General features: G+C 36.2%; 1 protein-coding gene and 1 non-coding gene across 2 annotated transcripts in view; both read left to right on the forward strand.

Moving 5' to 3' along the window:
* Positions 1-24,624, forward strand: part of LOC129520989 (ephrin type-A receptor 6-like) — a 727,437-nt gene that overhangs the window by 121,513 nt on the left and 581,300 nt on the right.
* On the forward strand, positions 21,219-21,411 carry LOC129521144 (U2 spliceosomal RNA). The gene has a single exon (XR_008666771.1). It is a non-coding gene; the product is annotated as a U2 spliceosomal RNA (small nuclear RNA).

Raw genomic sequence — 24,624 nt, forward strand, 5'->3', positions numbered from 1 at the left:
CTTTGACTCAGGTCATGATCTCAGGGTCATGGGATCAGTCCTGCATCGGGCTCTCTACTCAGTGGGAGAGTCTGCTTTTCCCTCTCTCTCTTGCCTTCCTCTCTACTTGTACTCTCTCTCTCTCTCAAATAAATAAAATCTTTAAAACAATTGCCAGAATAGTTTTGTGTAACATAAATTTTTATCAATAAGTGACATGTTTTCCTATGACAAAAGATCTTTAAACTTAAATTTTAAATGAAAAACAAATTAATTGTGGGAAAAGTGATTAAGTGATGGAAAAATGCACAGGATTTAAGGGTGTAATTTTTATCTACCTATCATAAATTTGAAAGGAATCTCATTACACTACAGTATAGACAAAGTAGCAGAAAATAGTATACAAAATGAGAATATGTTTCCATTCATTCATTCATTCATTCAAGTATATTTAGTGAATGTTTATTTAGTGCCAAAGATCTGCTCCTCAGGGGTTTTTAAGTTTATCAATTAAGTTATATTTACAAAGACAAAGAAACCAACAAACACATTTCCATTTAGGTAAACTATTCTTGTGTTGATATGTAAACATTTCTTTTTTTATTTAATTTAAATATTCCAGAAACCTTTGAGGAAGATTTCCTATATGGTTTCCTTTATGATTGTGTGTGTGTGTCTATAATATATTTTAGAGTTCATATAAATTAAGTATACATATAGATTTAACATGTAAAAAATACATATATTTGTGTTTCTGGGAAGACCTCCTAGTTTTTAAAAACAAAAATAGCTCCATAAAATGGCTTCAACTTAAAAGAAATTTCTTGTTCTCTGTAATGGAAACTTTAATAGTTAAAACTTTCATTGTATAATAAAAATAATTTGTTTCAATTCTGAGTAGAATTTTAAGTCCTAATTTATGTGAGCTTTAAAGGAAAGAAAGTTTTACTTAATTCAAGGTTTTATGGATTACAAGAGGGTGTTAACTTTAGCTGTCTTTAGTTGAGAATTTTTTAAGACTGCTTTCTATATGAGAAAAAGAAGTTAATTCTGAAACAGATATCCAACAACACTGTAATTTGTTTAGATTAATTGTGTTTTACTTTATGGCTAAGGATTAAACATATAGCCTTAGAAAAACATAAAAATATACATAGTTAAAAGCTCACTGGGGACGGTGTTGTATGTGATTGTAATTTTCATTGTGATTAGCACTACAATGAGAACATTACTCTGTATAAGTGTTTAAAATTATGTAATAATTGAAAATCAGTAAGCACTTATTTTTCTTTTCCAGATCATACATAGTTATAAAAATGTATTAATCAATCATTTACATGCTTATTTTTTGTATTATTATGATTTTTCCAAGCACATATATGTTTTGTTAAGTGTTTTAAACTTCAAAAGTATCCAGAAAAATTAAATATTTTTATAATCATATATATAAAAATATATATACACTATAAAGATTTTATTTATTCCTGAAAGACACGGAGGCAGAGACATAGGCAGAGGGAGAAGCTCCCCCCAGAGAGCCCGATGTGGGACTCAATCCCAGGACCCCGAATTGAACCATGGCCTGGGCCTGTGGTTTTCAATGCAGGTCTTTTAAAATATTTTATTTATTTATTTATTCACGAGAGACACAGAGAGAGAGAGGCAGAGGGAGAAGCAGGCTCCATGCAGGAAGTCAGATGTGGGACTCCATCCCAGAACCCCGGGGTCACACCCTGAATCAAAGGCAGATGCTCATTTGCTGAGCCACCCAGGCATCCCTAAAATCACATATTTTTATGTTGATTGCTTTTCTCCTAATGTAAAATATTCATGAATTTAATGAACTGGCACTGGCTAATCTCTCAATGCCTTTATAAAACTCCTTAATTAGAATAACTAAAGAATACTAAGTAAATTAATTTACAGGGATTATTTTGAAATTTATTGAAAAGTCATAACTGTTAGTGCACTGGGTGTATATTTGTGATAACATAGAAATAAGATTAATGGAGCTTCTGTTGGTCAAGCAAGAGTGAAAAATTTAAGGAGGGAAAAGAATAATGAATGAGTTGATTGAAACATATTAAGTATATTAAAGTCTACCAGTCTACCTTGATGTGAGAGAGAAAACAGAAAAAAAGTCTTATTATTTGATAACTATTATACCAAATCCTTACTCTGAAAATATGTAATTAAAGAAAAGAATTGGGGTGCCTGGGTGGTTCAGTCAGTTATGCATCTGCCTTTGGTTTGAGTGGTGGTCCCAGGTCCTGGGATCAAGTTCTGAGTTGGGCTACTTCTTCAGCAGGGAGTCTGCGTCTTCCTTTCCTTCTCTCCCTGCTTGTTCTCTCTCTCTCTTTCTCTCTCTCTCTCTCTCTCAAATAAAACCTTAAAAAAAAGAGTTAAGCATTTATGCTCATTTGCTTGTAACAACTCTATTTCTGGATAACCTAATAGTCTCTGTTTATGAGGGACACCTTTTCATTACAGAAAATGCCTCCAACTAAATAAAGAAGGAATGATCATATTAGAAAAATCACCATTCTTCAAAACTTAATGGAATATTTAATTCAGCACATAATGCAAAGGATATTAAAATCACTACATAAAATATTTGGGGTAGCAAATTGTTCAGATTAAAAAAACAATCATAATTAAATGCAAGATGTAGAACTGTACTGAGTATGTTGGTAAATTTGAAAATAGAGTATATTTGTAGATAATATTAAAGGAGCAGTGTTAGTTTTATTAAGTACAATAATCGTATGATGGTTATGTAGGAAAATATATCTTTAAAAGGCTAGCTAAAGTATTTATAGTTTAAATGTTATGATGTCAGAAATCTTCAAAAAATTAAAATGATTAAAAATGATATCTGTAATTAAATCTAAGTGATGTACCTCATACCCCTTTATCTTTTGTATTTTGGTGGAAATTTCTCCAAATTAAATATTTTAAAAACTATTATAGAGTGTACATTAATTATGTAGCCTACCTTTTACATTTTCTTACTTTATCAAGTCTATAAAAAGAAAACTTAACACTTTTTTCCTACTATTTAACATATTTCACATTACTTAAAATTACAGAATTAGAAATAATGAAAAAATGATGAATGTTTAATAGGATTAATCTGCTGTATTTAGAACAAAATTAAATTGCCTTAGTACTTCTGCCTGTACTAATGATATATTTAATTATTGAATCTCCAGGTTTCAATAGTTGTGGACTTTCCTTTATTTATCTATTATTAAATTTCTTTAAAGACATTTACAAAAACTCTAATTTAAATATTTTCATACTTTTAGAAACCACAGTTTGCCACAGACAGATATCTAAATAGCAAATAGTATAGCTTCTTAGGATTCCACTAGCTCTAATTTGGTTTTTAAATTCCTCCAATTGAAATCAGTTATGTTATAAAGTAATTTGTAATTCTACAGTTTCATTAGCACCTTGCAAAAAAGAGAAAATAAGAGATATTCAGGATCAAGACACAGATCATTACAGAAGTACAAATGTATTTAGGACATGGAAGTTTTTTGGAAGAGAAGAATTTAGTATGAATTATAGGGATACAGAGTTTCTGACTATAAATTTTGAATTGAAATTGGAGTAAAGTTAAAAATGTGAAACAACTGTCAATTGATGAGTCAGACAAGGAAGGGAGTATGGATATTTGTTTGTAATTTGGAGTATCATAAATAATACCAAGATGACCATCTTGTTATACAAAAGGAAATGATCAGATAACAATTGTCATTTTTTTTCTTTTTCTTTGAGAGAGATAGAGACAGCAGGGAGGGACAGAGGGGGAGAGAGAGAAAGAGAGAGAGAGAGAGAGAGAGAGAGAGAGAGAGAGAGAGAGAGAGAGAGAGAGAGAAAATCCATGCTTAGCATGGAACTTGATGCAGGGCTCAATCTCAGGACCCTGAGATCATAACCTGAGCTAAAATCAAGAGTTGGACACTTAACCGACTAAGCCACCCAGGTGTCCCCAGTTGTCTTTCTTTATAAGAAATGACTTTATTACTGTAGTGTTTTGTGACAGATTTTTATAATAATTATGAAATAGGCTCTTTAATATTTTAATGTAGAGAACAAACAACTTTAAGATTTTTTACACTAAAAATCATATTACTAATATTTACAAATGTCTGAATGTTATGGCATTTCCCTTTCCTTTTTTTTTTAAGATTTTATTTATTCATGAGAAACATGAAAGAGAGAGACAGAGACAGAGACACAGGTAGAGGGAGAAGCAGGTTCATGCAGGGAGCCGGATGTGAGACTCTATCTTGGGTCTCCAGGATCCCACCCTGGACTAAAGGTGGCAGTGCTAAACTGCTGAGCCACCCAGGCTGCCCATGCATTTTCCTTTCCTATATGTCCCACATACACGTAAACACACCTGCACAAACCTTGTCTGGCAGTTTGGTTTTCTTGGTGAAGCAGAATTTATGTAAGTAACTTTAAAAAGAAAAAGATTTTATTTATTTATTCCTGAAGACACAGAGAGAGGCAGAGACACAGGCAAAGGGAGAAGCAGGCTCCTCACAGAGAGCCTAATGCAGGACTCGATCCCCAAACCCCAGGATCACGTCCTGAGCCAAAAGCAGAAGTTCAGTTGCTGAGCCACCCAGGTGTTCCCGCAAGTAATTTTTCCAAGGAAACAACTTTTGCAAAATAAAGGTCTAGGGCCAACTGCTTGAATTCTATAAGGGTCAAACAATAATTTAAAATATTTTCCTCAATAAGCCTTAAAAATGCATTTTAGTTTCACCCATATAATCTGCAAAATTGTAAGGTTTTCGATACAAATGACTGCTAGAATTAAGCTGTACGAGGGCAGAGAATTGTGTGTTTTTGCCCACAACTATACCAAATGCCCCCAAATTACTTGGCATATAATGAGCATGAAATTAATAATTATATTTCCGTAGCATCATGAGTCTGCTTCACCAAAGCTAATAATTTAAAAAAATTGTGTGAAATCATATTTCTTAAAATAATGAAATAATCTTGGAATATCCAAATATGGATATTCCACATTTGAAAGTGATTCCCATTAATACAGTTAGCTCACCCTTGTCATTTTATAAACTTGTCAATGATACAACCCAGCATTTTATGTGGGTAGTTTTTTTGAAAATTAACATATAGCATTGAGTTTGATTTTATAAGCCAATTTAATAGGCTAAAGAAATTTTGATTTGCAATAATTTCCTTGCTAGTTGGTCATTGGAATTAATCATTAGTATTTCTTTTATGTAAATCATCTGATTACAACTTTTACTACCTTTCAAAACTTCTCCATGGTCCTTATGTTTTTAGATGTTTCCCATGTGTGTCTTGGAACTTTAGTATTTCATAAAATTTTTATGATCATTAGCTAAATATTTCATTCTATGAGCAGATTCCATATCTTTATCCTACTCTTCCATATCAAGAAAAAATAATTATCTATAACCAGTTCTGAAAGAAGATTAGCATAATGCCACCAATGATATATTAAAAGTTCATTTATAAAACATACAAAAGGAAAAAAAAACAGGAGCCATCTCATTAACATCATTTGGTCAATTGTAATATTCAAATTTTCAAGAAATACTTTAATGTTGTAATACTTTTTAAAGATTTTATTTATTCATGAGAGACACAGAAAGAGAGAAAAAGAGAGCAGGGACGCAGGCAGAGGGAGAAGCAGGCTCCATGCAGGGAGCCCAATGTGGGATTCCATCCGAACTCCAGGACCACGCCTTGAACGGAAGGCAGATGCTTAACCTCTGAGCCACCCAGGCATTCCTAAGGTTGTAATTTTTTTTTAAAAGATTTTATTTATTCATAGAGATGCAGAGAGAGAGAGAGAGAGAGAGAGGCAGAGACACAGGCAGAGGGAGAAGCAGGCTCCATGCAGGGAGCCTGACATGGGACTCGATCCAGGGTCTCCAGGATCATGCCCTGGGCTGCAGGCAGCGCTAAACCGCTGTGCCACCGGGGCTGCCCTAAGGTTGTAATTTTTAATTCAGTGTCCTATACTTTTAGGTAATTCAAATCACTAATCTTTTCTAGAATTTTTTATTGAAGCAGAACTGACATGCAGTATTATATTAGTTTTAGGTGTACAATGTAGTAATATGATATTTTTCATATCACAGAATGATCCCCATGGTAATTCTAGTTACCATCCATCACCATACAAAGTTACTATATTTTTTTTTAGAGATTTTATTTATTTATACATGAGCTACATAGAGAGGTAGAGACATAGGCAGAGGGAGAAGCAGGATCCATGTGGGGAGCCCAATGCGGGACTCAATCCCAGGATTCTGGGACCATGACCTGAGCCAAAGGCAGACGCAAAACCAGTGAGGCACCCAGGCATCCTTTTTTTGTGTGTGTTTTTACTACAATGTTTAATTTTTTAAATTTAAATTCAATTTGTCAACATATAGTATAACACCCGCTTATCCCATCAAGTGCCCTCCTCAGTGCCTGTCACCCAGTCACCCTATCCCCCAGCCCACCTTTCCTTCTGCAACCCTTTGGCCATCTCCCAGAGTTAGGAGCCTCTCATGGTTTGTCTCCCTAATTTTTCCCACTTAGTTCCCCTCCTTTCCCTTATAATCCCTTTCACTATTTCTTATATTCCCCATATGAGTGAGACCATATGATGACTGTCCTTCTCCGGCTGACTTACTTCACTCAAGCATAATACCCTCTAGTTCCATCCACGTTGAAGCAAATGGTGAGTATTTGTCCTTTCTGATGGCTGCAGAATATTCCATTGTATACATAGACCACATCTTCTTTATCCATTTATCTGTCAATGGACACTGAAGCTCCATCCACCTTTTGGCTATTGTGGACATTGCAGCTGCGAACTTCGGGGTGCAGGTGTCCCAGCATTTCACTGCATCTGTATCATTGAGGAAAATAACTAGTAGGGCAATTGCTAGGTTGCAGTGCAGCTCTGTTTTTAACTCTTTGAGGAACCTCCACACAGTTTCCCAGAGTGGCTGCACCAGTTCACATTCCCACCAAAAGTGTAAGAGGGTTCCCTTTTCTCCGCATCCTCTCCAACATTTGTGGTTTCCTGCCTTGTTAATTTTCCCCATTCTCACTGGTGTGAGGTGGCATCTCATTGTGGTTTTGATTTGTATTTCCCTGATGGCAAGTGATGAAGAGCATTTTCTCATGTGGGTGTTGGCCATGTCTATGTCTTCCTCTGTGAGATTTCTCTTCATGTCTTTTGCCCATTTCATGATTGGATTGTTTGTTTCTTTGCTGTTGAGTTTAATAAGTTCTTTATAGATTTTGGAAACTAGCCCTTTATCTGATGTGTTATTTGCAAATATCTTCTCCCATTCTGTAGGTTGTCTTTGAGTTTTGTTGACTGTATCCTTTGCTGTGCAAAAGCTTCTTATCTTGATGAAGTCCCAATAGTTCATTTTTGCTTTTGTTTCTTTTGCCTTCGTGGATGTATCTTGCAAGAAGTTACTGTGGCCGAGTTCAAAAAGGGTGTTGCCTGTGTTCTCCTCTAGGATTTTGATGGACTCTTGTCTCACATTTAGATCTTTCATCCATTTTGAGTTTATCTTTGTGTCTGGTGCAAGAGAGTGGTCTAGTTTCATTCTTCTGCATGTGGATGTCCAATTTTCCCAGCACCATTTATTGAAGAGACTTTCTTCCAGTGGATCGTCTTTCCTCCTTTGTCGAATATTAGTTGACCATAAAGTTCAGGGTCCACTTCTGGGTTCTCTATTCTGTTCCATTGATCTATGTGTCTGTTTTTGTGCCAGTACCACACTGTCGTGATGACCACAGCTTTGTAGTACAACCTGAAATCTGGCATTGTGATGCCCCCAGCTATGGTTTTCTTTTTTAAAATTCCCCTGGCTATTCGGGGTCTTTTCTGATTCCACACAAATCTTAAAATAATTTGTTCTAAGTCTCTGAAGAAAGTCCATGGTATTTTGATAGGGATTGCATTAAACGTGTAAATTGCCCTGGGTAACATTGACATTTTCACAATATTAATTCTGCCAATCCATGAGCATGGAATATTTTTCCATCTCTTTGTGTCTTTCTCAATTTCTTTCAGAAGTGTTCTATAGTTTTTAGGGTATAGATCCTTTACCTCTTTGGTTAGGTTTATTCCTAGGTATCTAATGCTTTTGGGTGCAATTGTAAATGGGATTGACTCCTTAATTTCTCTTTCTTCAGTCTCATTGTTAGTGTATAGAAATGCCACTGATTTCTGGGCATTGATTGTGTATCCCGCCACATTGCTGAATTGCTGTATGAGCTCTAGCAATTTTGGGGTCGAGCCTTTTTGGTTTTCTATGTATAGTATCATGTCATCTGCGAAGAGGGAGAGTTCGACTTCTTTGCCAATTTGAATATCTTTTATTTCTTTTTGTTGCCTGATTGCTGAGGCTAGGACTTCTCATACTATGTTGAATAGCAGTGGTGAGAGCATACATCCCTGTCGTGTTTGTGATCTTTGGGGAAAGGCTCCCAGTGTTCCCCCAGTAAGAATGATGTTTGCTGTAGGCTTTTCATTAATGCTTTTAAGATATTGAGGAATGTTCCCTCTATACATTCTGAATAGCTTTGATCAGGAATGGATGCTGTATTTTGTCAAATGCTTTCTCTGCATGTTGAGAGGATCATGTTGTTCTTTTTCTTATCTTGTTGATGTGATCTCTATCACGTTGATTATTTACGAGTGTTGAACCACCCTTGCATCCCGAGGATAAATCCCACTTGATTGTGGTGAATCCACACTGTTGGATCCTATTGGCTAGTATCTTGGTGAGAATTTTTGCATCTGTGATCATCAGCAATATTGTTCTATAACTCTCCTTTTGGTTGGGGTCTTTGGTTTTGGGATCAAAGTAATGCTGGCCTCATAAGATGAGTTTGGAAATATTCCATCCCTGTCTATCCTTCAAAACAGTTTTAGTCAAATAGGTATTATTTCTTCTTTAAACGTTTGGTAGAATTCCCCTGGGAAGCCATCTGGCCCTGGACTTTGGTGTCTTGGGAGGTTTTTAATGACTGCTTCAATTTCCTCGCTGGCCTGTTCAAGTTTTCTACACCTTCCTGTTCCAGTTTTGGTAACTTGTGGGTTTCCAGAAATGCATCAATTTCTTTTAGGTTGCCTAATTTGTTGGCATATAGGTGCTCATAATACATTTTTAAAATCATTTGTATTTCCTTAGTATTGGTTTTGATGTCTCCTCTTTTGTTCATGATTTTATTACTTTGAGTCTTTTTTCTTTTTAATAAAGCTTGCTATGGGTTTATCTATCTTATTAATTCTGTCAAAGAACCAGCTCCTGGTTTTGTTGATCTGTTCTACAGTTCTTCTGGTCTCTATTTCATTGAGTTCTACTCTAATCTTACTCTCTTCTGCTTGTTTTAGACTTTATTTGCTGTTCTTTCTCCAATTACTTTAGGTGTGAAGTTAGCTTGTGCATTTGAGTTTTTTCCAATTTTTTGAGGGAGGCTTGTAATTGCAATGTATTTCCATCTTAAGATTGCTTTTGGTGTATCCGAAAGATTTGAACAGTTGTATTTTCATTTTTATTAGTTTCCACGAATCTTTTAATTCTTCTCAAATTCCCTAGTTGACTCATTTATTGTTTAGTAGGATGCTTTTTAACCTCCCATGTGTTTGGGTTTCTTCCAAATTTCTTCTTGTGATTGAGTTCTAGTTTCAAAACATTGTTGTCTGAAAATTGGGGACAATCCCAATCTTTTGGTATCAGTTAAGACTTGATTTGTGACCCAGTGTGTGGTCTATTCTGGAGAAAGTTCCATGTGCACTTGAGAACAATGTGTATTCAGTTGCATTTGGATGGAATGTTCTAAATGTATGTGTGAAATCCATCTGGTCCAATCTACCATTCAAGGCCCTTGTTTCTTTGGTAATGTTGTGCTTAGAATATCCGTCATTTGTGGAAAGGGCCGTGTTGAAGTCTCCTACAATTAGTGTATTATTATTTAAGTATCTCTTTACTTTGGTTATTAATTGATTGATATACTTGGCAGCTCCCACATTAGGGGAATAAATATTCATGATTGTTAGGTCGTCTTGTTAGATAGATCCTTTAAGTATGATATAGTGTCCCTCTTCATCTCTTACGAGTCTTTGGTATAAAGTCTAATTGATCTGATATGAGGATTGCTTTCTTTTGAGGACCATTTGAATGGTAAACTGTTCTCCACCCCTTCATTTTCAGGCTGGAGGTGTCCTTGGGTCTAAAATTAGTTCTCTTGTAGACAGCAAATAGATGGGTCTTGCTTTTTTATCCAGTCCAATACCCTGAGTCTTTTGATGGGATTATTTAGCCCATTCACATCCTGAGTATTCAAAGATATGAATTTAGTATCATCATAATACCTATTCAGTCCCTGTTTTTGTGAATTGTTTCTTTGGGCTCCCTTTCTTTTACAGGGTTCCCTTTCATATTTCTTTCAGAGCTGATTTGTTGGTTACATATTCTTTCAGTTTCTGCCTATCTTGGAAGCTCTTTATATCTCCTATTCTGAATAACAGCCTTGCTGGATAAAGTATTCTTGGCTGCATGTTCTTCTTATTTAGTCTCCTGAATATATCCTGCCAGCCCTTCTGGCCTGCCAGGTCTCTTTGGAGATGTCTGTTAATCTGATATTTTTCCCCATATAAGTTAAGAATCTATTGTCAGGGATCCCTGGGTGGCTCAGCAGTTTAGCGCCTGCCTTCGGGCCACAGCATGATCCTGGAGTCCTGGGATCAAGTCCCATGCCGGGTTCATGGAGCCTGCTTCTCCTCTGCCTGTGTCTCGGCCTCTCTCTCTGTCTCTTATTTATCTCTATGAACAGATAAATAAAATCTTAAAAAAAAATCTATTGTTGAGCTGCTTTAGGAATTTTCTTTATCTTTGAAATTTGCAAGTTTCACTATAAAATGTCAAGGTATTGAATGGTTCTTATTGATTTTGGGGGGTCCTCTCTATCTCCTGGATCTGAATGCCTTATTTCCTTCCACAGATTAGGGAGGTTCTCAGTTACGATTTGTTCAAATACACTTTGTGGTCCCCCCTCTCTCTCAGCCTCTTCTGGAATCCCAATAAAATGCATATTCTTCCTTTTCAAGCTATCATTTATTTCTCTAAGCCTTTCTTTGTGGGTTCTTTTTCTTTTTTTTTTCCCTCAGCTTCCTTCCTTTCCATCAACTTGTCTTCTCTGTCACTCACTCTCTCCTCCACCTCATTAACTTAGCAGTTAGAGCTTCTCAGTTAAAGTATTTTTAATTTTAGCCTGATTAGAACTTGGTTCTGCAGTAAGAGAATCTCTAGAATGCTTTATGCCTTTTTCCAGAGCCACCAGTAATTTTATAATTGTACTTCTGAATTGTATCAACGACATGGTCTCTAAATCTACACCTAGCAATTCTGCCAGAAAGTGTTACTTCCAGTTCATTCTTTTGTGGTGAATTCTTCCTTCTATTCATTTTTGTTCAGTGCAGAGTTGCTGTATGAGCAAGCTGAGTCAAGAATATCAACAAAACCGAAGTAAAATACACCCTAGATGGTTCCAAAGAAGTCAGAGACCTGAAAATGAAAGGAAAAAAAAAATAGAACAAAATAAAAGGACCACTAAAGTGAAAAACAAAATTTAAAACAAAATAGTAAGAATAAAAAAAACAAAAACAAAAAACAAGCAAAGAAAAAAATGGGGGGTGGTGAGGAAGTGATGGTGGAGAGAAAATATAGTCTCTGCAAGGGGACCTAGAGGATGGATCCTCTTGGTTCTGAGTGTATTTTGTTCTGTATGTTAGAAATAAGATAATCCCAAATTTATATAAACCAGTAATACTTATATAGAGACCCAACATCTAGGCCAAAAACATAAACAAGATAAAAGGAGGGGGCAGAATGGGAAGGAAGAGTGAATATAGCGTCACAGAATGAACCAACACGGTGTTCCTCTTGGTTCTGGATGTATTTTGGTCAATGTGTTGGAAGGTACTAACTTCCACCATTATAAAACAAAATGAGACAGGAAAAAAAAAAAACATAACTCATATCTACCAAAATTAAATTGAGCATGTTGAAGGGAATCCAAAAATGAAGAATATATTTAAGGCATGTAATTGTAGAACTATGAATGTCGAAAAGGAAAGAGCTTAAAAATGAAGAGTTGGTAAAATATTACAGTTAAGGCGGGAAAAGAGAAAAAATATTGGAAATTTTTAGCCTGATACAAAAACGAGTTGCAGCGGGGGGGGGGGGGAAGCCCCTCTAGTTGTATGATCTATTTTCCCTCAGTCCTGGAGCTTTCCAGCACTGCTCAGCGGGTAAACTCACTCTTCCCCGTCCTTGCAGCTGGTCTCCTGGGGGCGGGGCCTGCTGTGCTGGTTCCCAGGTGTGAGCCACCTGCGGAGATGCCCTGCCCCGCCCCGCCGGGGTGCAGCGCCGTGAGCTGTGGATCCCGCGAGACCTTGTTCCCCGAGGCCCCGCCCCTCCCAGGGGCCAGGGGAGACGCCGCGATGGCGGTGCCGGGTCTCCAGCTGTGGGACCAGCTGCCCCTGAGTAACTACCTGTCGCTCTAGGTCCGCACTGGCCTGGGCGCCCCGGGGCAGGTGGGGGATCTGGACGCTTCCCTGCGATCCCAGTTCTTCCGACTTCCCCGCGGAGCCCTCTGCCCTCTGGGAAACTCTGGCGGAGTGTTAAGGTCCCGCTGCGTCCAGGACTGCGCTTCCGGCCCGAGGCTGCACTTCCGGCTCGGGGCCCCGTTTCCGGCCGAGACTCTCCCCTTCCGCCAGAGCCGGGCGCCTCGCGGGCCGCCCCCACTTCAGTTGTCTCCCGCTTTCTCCGCCCTCCTACCCCGTTAGGAGCGCAGGCCCTCCTCTCGGTGGCGTCCGACCGTTCTTACGTCTCAGGTCCAGTTGGTCCGTGCTCAGGATGCTGCGGAAGCCCCGCGGGTGAGTTAGCGGCGCGGGGTTAGGGCCCCAGGGTTAGGGCCTCGCGCGCGCCGCCATCTTGCCCCACCCAGAGTCGCCGCCCGCTAGGGCCCGCGCCGCGCCCCCTGCCGCGCGTGCAGGCTCACGACCGCTCCCCGCAGCTGTTCCTCCGCGCTCCGCGGCCCGTCTCGCCCCTTCCCCTACACTTCCCTGTCTGGGGCTGCTCGCTTATTTCCAGCAGTCTGTGTCCCTTTTGCTGCTTAGATTCTACTTCTGAGTGAGCCGGTATGATAGGGTCTCTCTCTCTCTCTCCCACCTCTTTTGCTCGGCCGTACGTCTCTCAAACTGCATTGTCGCAAACGGCCAGCTTCCGTTCCCGTCTATGGCTGCCAATACCGCGTTGCGTACACCTACCCGTCCTCCTCGTCCGTTCAGCCCTCCGTGGCTGCGCAGGTTGTTCCTTACCCTGGCGATGGTCAGTAGCGCTGCAGTGAACGTAGGTCCTCAGATTAGTGTTTTAGCTTTCTTTGGATAAACACCCAGAAGTAGAATTGCTAGGTCATAGGGTAGCTCTATTTTCGGTTTTTTGGGGAACCTCCATGCCGTTTCCCACAGCGACTGAGCCAACTTTTAGCATCCCCGTGCATGGCGTACGGGGTTTCTTCTCTCCGCATAATTGCCAGCGTTGGTATTTTTTTGTTTGTGTTTTTTGTTGTTTTCGATGATAGCTGATTTGACAGGTGTGAGGCGATACCTCGTTGCAGCTTTGATTTGCATTTACCTGATGTTAAGTGATGTTGAACATCTTTTCGAGTGCCTGTGGCCCATCTGAATGTCTTCCTTGGAAAAATACCTGCTCCAGGCCTCTGCCCCTCTTATTTGTGGGCTTCTCTGGGGTTGAATGGTATCAGTTCTTTGTGTACTTTACATATTTTAACGACTTACATAAGTTATTTGTATATTTTAATTTTTTTTTGATTTTTATTTATTTATGATAGTCACACACATAGAGAGAGAGAGAGAGGCAGAGACACAGGCAGAGGGAGAAGCAGGCTCCATGCACCCGGAGCCCGACGTGGGATTTGATCCCGGGTCTCCAGGATCACGCCCTGGGCCAAAGGCAGGCGCCAAACCGCTGCGCCACCCAGGGATCCCTATTTGTATATTTTAATCTCTGATCTGATTGGGTATAAGATTTGCAGCTGTCTTCACCCATTCAGGAGATTGCCTTTTCACTTTGTTGATGGTCTCCTTTGCTGTGCAGAGCTTTTTAGTTTGATGAAATAACATTTGGTTATTTTAGCTTTTATTATGCTTGCCAGAGGAGATAGTCCAAAAAGAATATTTTATATATATATGTATATAATATATATAATATATATATTATATATATATATATTGCTGAAGCTGATGTCAAAGAACTTGCTGCCTATGTTTTCTTCAGGGAGTTTTATGGTTTCAGATCTTACATGCAAGTCTTTAATCCATTTCATACATTTTCTAGAATTTAACGTTCTCGTTAATTCAAGCAACAAGCTACTCTTCCGACAAGTTCGGTACTTTTGTAACTATTTATAAAATAATTTATGTATTCATTTTCAGTTTGGATTCCTAGCAAACAAATGATGTCTGTAATTAAAATCTCCCAAGTTCATAATTATAAAAAGAACCAATCGTTTTTATTTATCCTGCTTGGAATTTGCTGAGCTTCCTGAACCTGTGGGTTTTTCTGTGATGAAACTTACAAAAAATTTTGTGATAATTTTTTTCAGATATTTGTGCCCCAGTCTCTCTGTACTCTCTGTCTGGGACTCCAAAAACATGTATGCAGGGTATCTTCATATTGGCTCTCAGGTTATTGAGGTTGTATTCCCTTTTCTTCTTTTCAATCTTTCTTTCCTCTGTATACTTTAGTGTGGATTATTTTTATTAACTGGCATTTCACTGATTCTTTTTCTGTTTTTTTCCAATATGTTTTTAATCTCAATAAATGGAGTTTTAATTTCAGTTATTGTATTGTTCAATTCCAGAATTTCTTCTTAGTCTCCTTCTAGTTAGTCTATTTATTTCAATGGACAGATTTTTCTCTTGATACTGGGGCTTGTTTTCTTGTTTTTTTTTCCCACATATTTAATAAGTTTTATTATATATTATATGTTTTAGAGGCTCTGGATATTGCAATTTTCTTCTGAAAACTTATGAATTTTCTTCTAGTAGGCAGTTTAAATTACATGCAGATCACCTTGATTTTTAAAGACATGATTTTAGGCTTTGTTAGGGCTATTTTCATCTATTAATGGTTTTGTACTTAGTCTGCTGATAAGGGGAGCTGGAATATTTACAAAGCCTGAATTTGTTGAGACTTAACTGTGAACTTACCTACCTTGGGCTGGGCAGCTGCTAAAACCTCTACTAAGCTCTTTCAAGGCTTTCAGTTGTTTTCCTCTGGGCTGCTTTTAGCCTTGCATGGAACACAGGCAGTTTGAGTGGTGTCCACGTGCAGTTTTTGGACTCCCCCTTCTTTGACTCTCCACAGTCACACTCCTAGCCCTGATTTCCAGCTGCTCTGGAAGCCGGAAGTCTGTCTGTGTTTTTCCTCCATAGGGATTCAATAACTGCAGCTTTCTACTTGAGCTCTTGCTATCCCCTTCCAGCTGCCCCACCTCCTATCTTAGAGATGGAGGATGTTCTCAGTATCAATGCGGTGTCTAAAATCTGACATAGCCAAGGTAATACTTTTTTTTTTCAAGGATCTTATCTCCTTTAGTTTCTGCCTGCCTTAAGTCTCTTCCAGTTCTCTCCCTGGAGTTTATTCTTATTTTTAGCACAGGACAATTTATCATAAGCTAGCCTGTCTGTATCAGAGGCTGAAAATAGCCCCTTGTAGTTTTTTTTTTTTTTTAAGCTTTTATTTATTTATTTGAGAGAGAGAAAGCCCAGCGGGGAGCAGGGGGAAGTAGGGGTCAAGGGACAGAGCCAGAAGCAGACAGCCTGACATGGGGTTGCATCCTAGGACCCTGAGATCCTGATGTGAGTCAAAGAGAGATACTCAACTGACTGAGCTACCCAGGTCCGCCCCCCACGTTGTAGTTTTTTCAAGTCTTTCTAAGTAACTCATATCTAGTAGTAACAGTTAAAACAATGGACCTGTCAAATTTTATTTTTTTCAAATTTGTTTTATGACTCTCATGAGGCTTACTTTTGAGGTGTCTCCTTTGCCCCACTTGCCATTCTGTCATAGCTTCATGTTATTTTTACCTTCTGCCAATGTATATAGCTATTGATCTATCTATTATCTATCTATCTAATTTCCTCTTTTCTGGACAACTCTGGATATCTTTAATATCATGCTATATAAGCAAATAAAATATAATCTTGGAACATTTTTTTTGCCTTATTTTTAGGCCAGAAAATCAGTTCACCGAGAGTATACTGGAGTTATTCTAGGATGGTATATTTAGAGTGAAAGGTTCTAGAGTTCTGGGGATTTTGCTGCACCTTAATTAGTATCCTATTGGGGACAAAAGGTGGGGATGGATTAGCGTCCTTTAATACCTTATACTTGAGGACCTAGCTGTGTGTACACATGAAAGCATCAAAACCAGCAAGCACGTTTATAATCTCTTACCCCTAACCATGACTAAACTTAGAATCTGTTCCTTGAGTTAGATTTGGAAATGTACTGAGGGACTCCCAGTACTTGCAATGGCAACTCAACAGAAAACTTTGTAATCTTTCTACCCTATGTCTCTCCCATTGCCACATATTATATTGTTCACTGCAGACCAGTGTTATCTAAAAATACTTTGGAGAGAAATGTCCCATGACACGTTTCACCAAAAATGGAAGCATAGAGCGTACTATTCCCGGTAGGTATTCCTAAGTTAAAATAGCATTTTAAAGACTGAAATATTTTTATTTTTATATATTTTTTTTAAAGATTTTATTATTCATGAGAGACACACAGAGAGCGAGCGAGAGAGGCAGAGGGAGAAGCAGGCTCAGTGCAGGGAGCCTGATGTAGGACTTGATCCTGGGACTCCAGGATCACGCCCAGGGCTAAAGGCAGGCGCCAAACCGCTGAGCCACCCAGGGATCCCTGAAATATTTTTAATTATAAAAATACATAATCCAACACAAGCATGTGCATAACATTTAAATTTGATCCTTAGGTTTCCCAAAATTTGTTTCACCAGGAATTATTATTATCACTTTCTCATTTCTACCTGCTGCTGTGCAAAATTATTTTGTGTGTCTTTATTCATTCAGGTTGGTCTCAGTCCCTCCGTGTAACCTGACCAGTTGTCTTCTCTTCACTCTTCATTGCTCTCTAAGCTAACTAGATGCTGACTGGGAACTTTTAAAGCCCTGTATATAATAACCAGATAATTATATTTATTTATCCTGTTATGAAGTTTATAACTAATGGTGTTCATGAACTTGCTACCATTCTTTTGCTTTATTTGCGTATTCATTTTAATACTTTGAGGATCCATATACTTAGAAAACTTCACCTTTTTTCCTTTAAACTTGAAGCCTATACTCCATTTCTTATAAGGTATTATGTTAAACCTCTTAAACAGTTTGATATTTAATAATTTAAAACTTAGCTAATATCAATGTGTATGTGTGTGTGTGTGTGTGTGTGTGTGTGAGAGAGAGAGAGAGAGAGAGAGAGAGAGAGAGAGAGAGAGAGAATAATCTTCCAAGAAAGAAACAGGAACATGCCATTTTTCTCCTCTTATAACACCCATGGCTTGTGAATGCTGTATTTCATTACTAAATCATGGAAAATGAAGTCTTTACAATTTCACCTCTAATAATATGCCTAGTTTATCTGTGATACCTTTGAAAAGATTTCTCTTAGGCTGTACTTTTTTTTCAGCAGCAGACTTCTCCCTGGTTCTTTTTTCTTTCATAGTTCGCTCTTTTCAATTTTGAATTCTGCTTGCTTATGCAAAGTGACAACCTATTGGCCGGAAATTTGGGAAAATTAAATTAATTTTACTATAATTTTAACTTAGACACTTCCATATTTAAGAGGGATATTTAATATTGAATACTTTATGAACACTTGGGAATTCTGATGAACTCATTTTTGTAGATATCTTGGAAGGATTTGCTTATATTACAGCTGATCTTGAAGAAATGCATCATTTATTTTGTAGGCTTTTTGTCACAGCAGGGTCTCTGAGCACGTTTTCAGTTTCATAGGCTTTGTTGTTCATAATCAGATGTTCTGATTGTATATGATTTTCCTTAAGCCTCTGCAATATCATATTGGTGAATATCTTCAACTCAGAAATTTGTCATTAAATCACAGGTTCCCCCCCACTTAATTGTACTGCTCATTCTAAAATAGTTATTAATAGAGTTTCTCTATCAAAGCCTGAAGTATATTTTCCTGTTTTAATGAGTTTTTATTTCCATAGAGATAAATAAATTTGTACATATTTAAGCCACAAAGAGAGTTGTTTGTGAATAGAGTACTACCCTTTGACTGACTAGACTGTTTTGATTTGTAACTTAAATTTAAGTCACAGAGGTCAGTGTTAATTACTATCAGATTTTTCTTCCTTGAACCTTTGGTTTTCATTTTTGTTGTTAGGGTTTATTCTCAAAGATTAATTCTAATTCTATTCTACTATTTTACTAAAGAAATTACATTAGTAAATTTGGGTGTTTTAATCTTAATTGTAAATCATTTTTTAGAATCAATTTTTTAGCACACCTTATTATTTTTTAACTATGGTTTTGAAATAACCAAATATAGATTTCTAGAAAAATCCAATAAAATATATCAAACAGGAATATACATTTCTATTGGTTTTGTGTCTCATTAAGGAAATTACATATTGTATAACTATAATATAGTTATATATTATATATATATACTATATAATATATTGTGTGTATATATCATAGTCATGGTAATTGGATATAGGAATATTTGTAAAAATAGTTTATAGTATTTATATTATTTCACAGTACTTTAAGTATTAGTGAAGTTTAGATAAAGTTATAAGAGTGGGCAATTGGGAAGGCAAATGACATTGAAATGAGCATTAACAAATTGAAGACCATGAAACAATCAGATCATTCAAATATCTTTTTCCTAAAGGACTGTCAATCATAAATATGAAAACATGGGTTAGTAAAAAAAGTCCTTTCAATAAATAAAAGCTTTAAATATTATCTTTGGTCTTAGCACTATAAAAGTCTTCTCCAATACTTGTTTTTTTTTTTTTTAATATTCTGGCACCATTAAAAATGGTGATATTGTTTATCCATTTTCAGTTGCACAGAAATTCAAATAATATTGGTTCTCTGATGTCCATCCAAGTCTTGTAAAGTTAAATCTAGTAACACTGAGTATTTAGATTCATGGTTACTGTTTTAGCAACCTCTCTTCTTTAAATATTTATTGCTACATTCGTTTTCACTAAACCAGAAGATAATACTCATAAAAAATTTTTTATGGATTTTAGAAAAAAACTATAATTAAAATCATCAATAGTTTCACTACATGTCAGGTAGTCAATACTGGGGAAGAATTATATCAAAATATATTTCTCATGTTATAACTAATTAGGCTGAGCACTTCAACAAATTAAAGGTGATATATATCTGCCAACCCACAATCTTATCTTTCTCATTCACGATTAGAAGTGTAATTAGTGATATTTTTATTTTTGGTAAACACAAATGTATAACTATTTCATATATATGTGACATATATATGCAAAACTATTCTATGAGTACACATGGAAAGAATTCTCACTTATACTCATTAAACAATGCATTTCATTTTTCTGGACTGTATAAGAGCATATTATATTTAAATATTTTTTTAAAAAATCTAGCATATGAAGATAGCATATCAAAAGACATATTGTCCTAAAGCATCATATTTCATTTTGTATAAAGGATACCATCCTAAATAGTTCAGTGTTTCTTAGAAATCATTTTTATGTTTGTGTAGTTCTAAGGCTGCTTCTGATCTGATGCACACAAGCATATTTTTATTTTATTTTTATTTTTTTAATATTTATTTATGATAGTCACAGAGAGAGAGAGAGAGAGAGAGAGAGAGAGGAGGCAGAGACATAGGCAGAGGGAGAAGCAGGCTCCATGCACCGGGAGCCCGACGTGGGATTCGATCCCGGGTCTCCAGGATCGCGCCCTGGGCCAAAGGTAGGCGCCAAACCACTGCGCCACCCAGGGATCCCAAGCATATTTTTAAATATAGCTTGACTTGAATTAATACAGTGTAATTATATTTTTCTTGAGGATGTTGTTAACTTTACATGGAAGGACTCATTAGTGAAAATGAATACGTATGTCATACCATATAACACCTTCACCATGCAAAGTTGCTAAAACAGTATGGAAAAAACCTCCTCAGGAAAATTTGATATAGCTTTCCTATGCTTTTCCAGACCTATTTTCAACACTGCTAAAAGGGGGGAAAATTCAAGAAGGCACTGAAGAGACCACCTCACCAGACCCTGATGTTACTTCTCCTCTGGATGTACATGCTGCAGCTCCATAGGAGCCAGGTTGGAAAAGTTTCTAGGAAAACGACATTTAATAACATCTTTTTAAGTAGAAAGATTTTTTTCTATGGCAGTTTGTCTTTTTAGACCCCAGAGTACATGAAAAAGTCTATACTTTTATTTTGAACTTAACATCTATTTCTTAATTGCTATTTAAAAAATATATCAGTGACAAACATCTGACTTCTCAAAAATATTTTTGAAATGTCGTAGTTTTAAAGCATGCAAAATTAGCTAATTAAAAACATCATGGTTCTGTTTTATACATACTCTAAAAAATAGCAAGCTGTTATTAATCCATTATACTAGAGTTTGAAGTTAAATTATTATAAAAAGGTATATCAACTTTGTCAAGCATTTCTGTATATACTATATAAATGGCAGTAGGTAGTTTCTATAAGTTCCCTTTTCTGTATCTCAAGCTCTATATTATTGCTCTTGACTCTTAGTGAAACTTTAAAAGTAATTAAATATTCATATAATGTTGTTAATTGTCTATACGTGGGAGGACTCCGAAGATACAGGTCAGTGAATTTGCAAAATGACCTTAAAAGGACATTAAAAAAAAAACTAACCTCAAAACCTTAATTTCAGATTTTGTATATTTTGAAAGATAATGAATCTCCACTCAGATTATTAAAATGCGTTGCAATAGAGAAGCATGGCAGTAATTCCATGAATACAAGTTGCACATTGTAATTGTAACTGGTGTATTTAAAAAAAAATTAGTTGCTTTGTAACCTTTTGGCTGAATCAAATGTAGTACTTTTCTTATCAGCTTAATATCTGGTATGTCCCCTATCTGAGGATAAAATATATAAATGGATTTTTGGAGCAGGGAGAAGAAATTAGTAGTTTGCTCCATCCACTGTCATCCATCGACCTGGTTATTTCAGTACTTCTGGGAATGATACACCTCTACACCACAAACACACAAACCATAGTCATGACTTTTAAAAGGTTATCACTTAGCAATAGTCAAAATACATGTAAATGAAGAATGAAAAACATCATTTAACTGGGGGACCATAATAAACTAAGTTAATTTGTCAATGAAAGATATAAGAAAATCAATAGTTATACCGTTGACAGTTTAATTCTGAAATGAAAAGTGCACAAAATATAGGAATTATCTTTGCATATGTATAAGAGCTAATGCTATAATAGTATATATTTACATGTCTGCTTAATCCAAGCGTGATACATTTGAAGTTTAAGACATATTTCTACTTGTTTATAATTCTCTCACCAACTTATTCACAGAAAAACGTACAGTAATCTATACTTGGTTTACAGGCTTTATCATATTTGCCTTATATTACAAAAATTATTTCAGGAAATTATGTTTTGCTGCTCTTATTCTTCTTTCCCTAGTATTTAGTTGTGAACTCCTTGATAGAAGTGATTGTACTTCAGTATATCATTGCTTCTGTCTCCTATGAGGTCTGATAAATTGATTTTAAAATATTTTATTGATAGAACTAAATGTACAGAGTCAGACATTAAAAAAAATGCTTGGGTGGGGTACCTGGGTGGCACAGTTGGTTAAGTGTCTGGCTCTTGATTTTGGCTCAGGTCATAATCTCAGGGGTTGTTAGATTGAGCCCCATATTGGGCTCCTCACTGGGCTGGCCATAGAGCCTGTTTAAGATTCTCTCTCCTCTTTCCCCTTTCCCTTACTTAAAAAAAAATGGCAAAAAAAAATTCTTGATAGATAAATAGGCATTGGTCCTAACACTGTATTTATTAATTTCAGATGCATTTATAAGTCCATCTGCCTAGTAACTATAAAGCGACTTTGGCATATGTGGCTACTGTCTTTTCTTAATGGCCTTAGCATATTGTTAGTTTGGACAGACTAGAATGGTGGTCCAGGTAGCATTTTTTCAAAATTCTAACTTTTTCATGTTGCATTGAGTAAACACTCAATGAGAATGAACTATTTAATTATCAGCCTACATAAAATAAGCAGCAATAAACATAACTCTACATCTGAAACTAATAATATACTATATGTTAGCCAGTTGAATACAAATGAAAAAATAAATATAATCCTAAAGTAAGGATAACATGGGGTTCCTTATTTCTTGTAAATGAGAACATTGTTGACAAATTTAGCTGCTCCAAGTTCTTTACAGTATGGATCAGCAAAACTGAAAAGAGGCAGCAATTATTAAGATAAAAATGAACCAAGAACAAAATTTTCTAACAGATTGAGATAGAGAAAAAACAACTTTATTAATCCTGTTAATAAATAATTTTAGCTGAAGTGTTAAACATATTTTTTTCAGTCAAGAAGAAAGGGTCATAAATAGATCAGATTTAGGCATTCATAGTGACGAGTGAAGTTGAGCAATAGCTCTGTGAATAACTGCTCCCAATAAATGAAGCAAATCTCTGGAGAGACTAAGAAAGGATTATAGTCCTTTAAAAACAGTCTGGAGAGTAAGAGATAATTTAGTTCAAAGGTCTCTTTTTGTCTCATAGTAGAGACTATCTGTGGGCATACATATATATGTGTGTATATGTGTGCATACACGTATACGTATGCATACATACATCATATTAAAAATCGTAGAGGAGAGATAGGCTAAGCAGCCTATTTTTCCTGGGGAATAAACTGTAAAATTTAACTATTAAATGAAAATAAAGGAGATAATAAAAAAAGAAAAGAAAGGAGATAATGACAAAAGTGAATTTCAGGTTTTGGAAATTATCATTGAAATGTAAGAAAGTGAGTTATGCAATTCATGATATGTATTCTCTAATATTAATAATGTTAATCTAATGCATCATCAGTTGTATTATATACATCAGCATATAAATATGCTGCCATATGTTCATCCCCCTTTAGGTACTACACATTTCTCTAAAAACAATTCATTGAAAAATTATATGTTGTCTTCATAATTTTTCTATGAAAGAGCTGTCTGCATTCCCCATGTTTTCTCACAAAATCATTCCAGTTAGACTAGTTGGACTTCTATCCAACTGTTTGCCAAAACAGCCCAACTCAATATCACCCATAATGCTCACATTGTCAAATCTAGAAGTCCATTTTCAGCCTTCATCATATTTGAGTTCTCAATAGCATTAATCATGTATAATAGCTACCTCTTTTTTGAAGCAATTATGTTGGTTGGTTTCTAAAACATCCCTCTGTTCTGCTTCTTTGCTTGCCTTTTCTATTTCCTTGGTTGATTTCTCCTCCAAGGATCAGTCATTTGATTTTTATATTGCCATTTACTCTCCATGTGGTTTTATTCAGCCTCAAGACTTTATATTAACTGAATCCTGAATATATGTTCCAGCCTAGATTTCTCTTCTGAACTCAGACTTCTATATCCAGAATTGTACATGCTCAACTTGGATGTTTATCAGGCATCTTATATAACATTTCCGAATCTGAACTCCTTATTAACCTACCTCAACCTGTTCCTTCCACAGTAATCACTGTTTGACAAAAGGGAGATTCCAGTATTCCAATAACTCTAGACAGAAACTTGGAGTTCTTTTTGACCTCACTTTTTCTCAAACTTTATAATATGTTCAATAGCAAATTTCTGTAGCTTTCCTTTAAAAGTATATTTAGAAATTTTTCTTTTAAAACAAATGTTTAATTTTATTTGTTTTTATTTAAATTCCAGTTGGTTAACATACAGTATAATATTAGTTTCTAGTTTCTATATAGTTTCTAAACTATAATATTAGTTTCAATAATATATTGATTCAACACTTCCATACAACACCCAGTGCTCATCACAACAAGTGCACTCATTTATCTCCATCACCTATTTAACCCATCCTCCAATTCACCTCCCTTCTGGTAACCATCAGTTTGTTTTTTGTAGTTAAGAGTCTGTTTCTTGATTGCCTTTTTAAACTGTTACTATTACCACTCTGGTCCTTGATAACATCACCTATCCCTTGGATTAATTCAATAGCCCTAAATAGATTTTGTGATTCCATATTTACCATATGCCCCAAGAGTCTGTTTTGCTTTATAGACCTGTGTTGTCCAGTATGGAGCCCCAGAGCTGATGCGTTCCCTGAAATGAAATAATTTTCACTTAACCTATATTTTCTGAATTGCACATCTGGACAAATTAAATGAGCAGCTAACTCCTATATGAC

This window comes from Nyctereutes procyonoides, unplaced genomic scaffold (genome assembly GCF_905146905.1).
Source record: "Nyctereutes procyonoides isolate TBG_1078 unplaced genomic scaffold, NYPRO_anot_genome, whole genome shotgun sequence".
In the NCBI taxonomy this organism is placed as follows: Eukaryota; Metazoa; Chordata; class Mammalia; order Carnivora; family Canidae; genus Nyctereutes; species Nyctereutes procyonoides.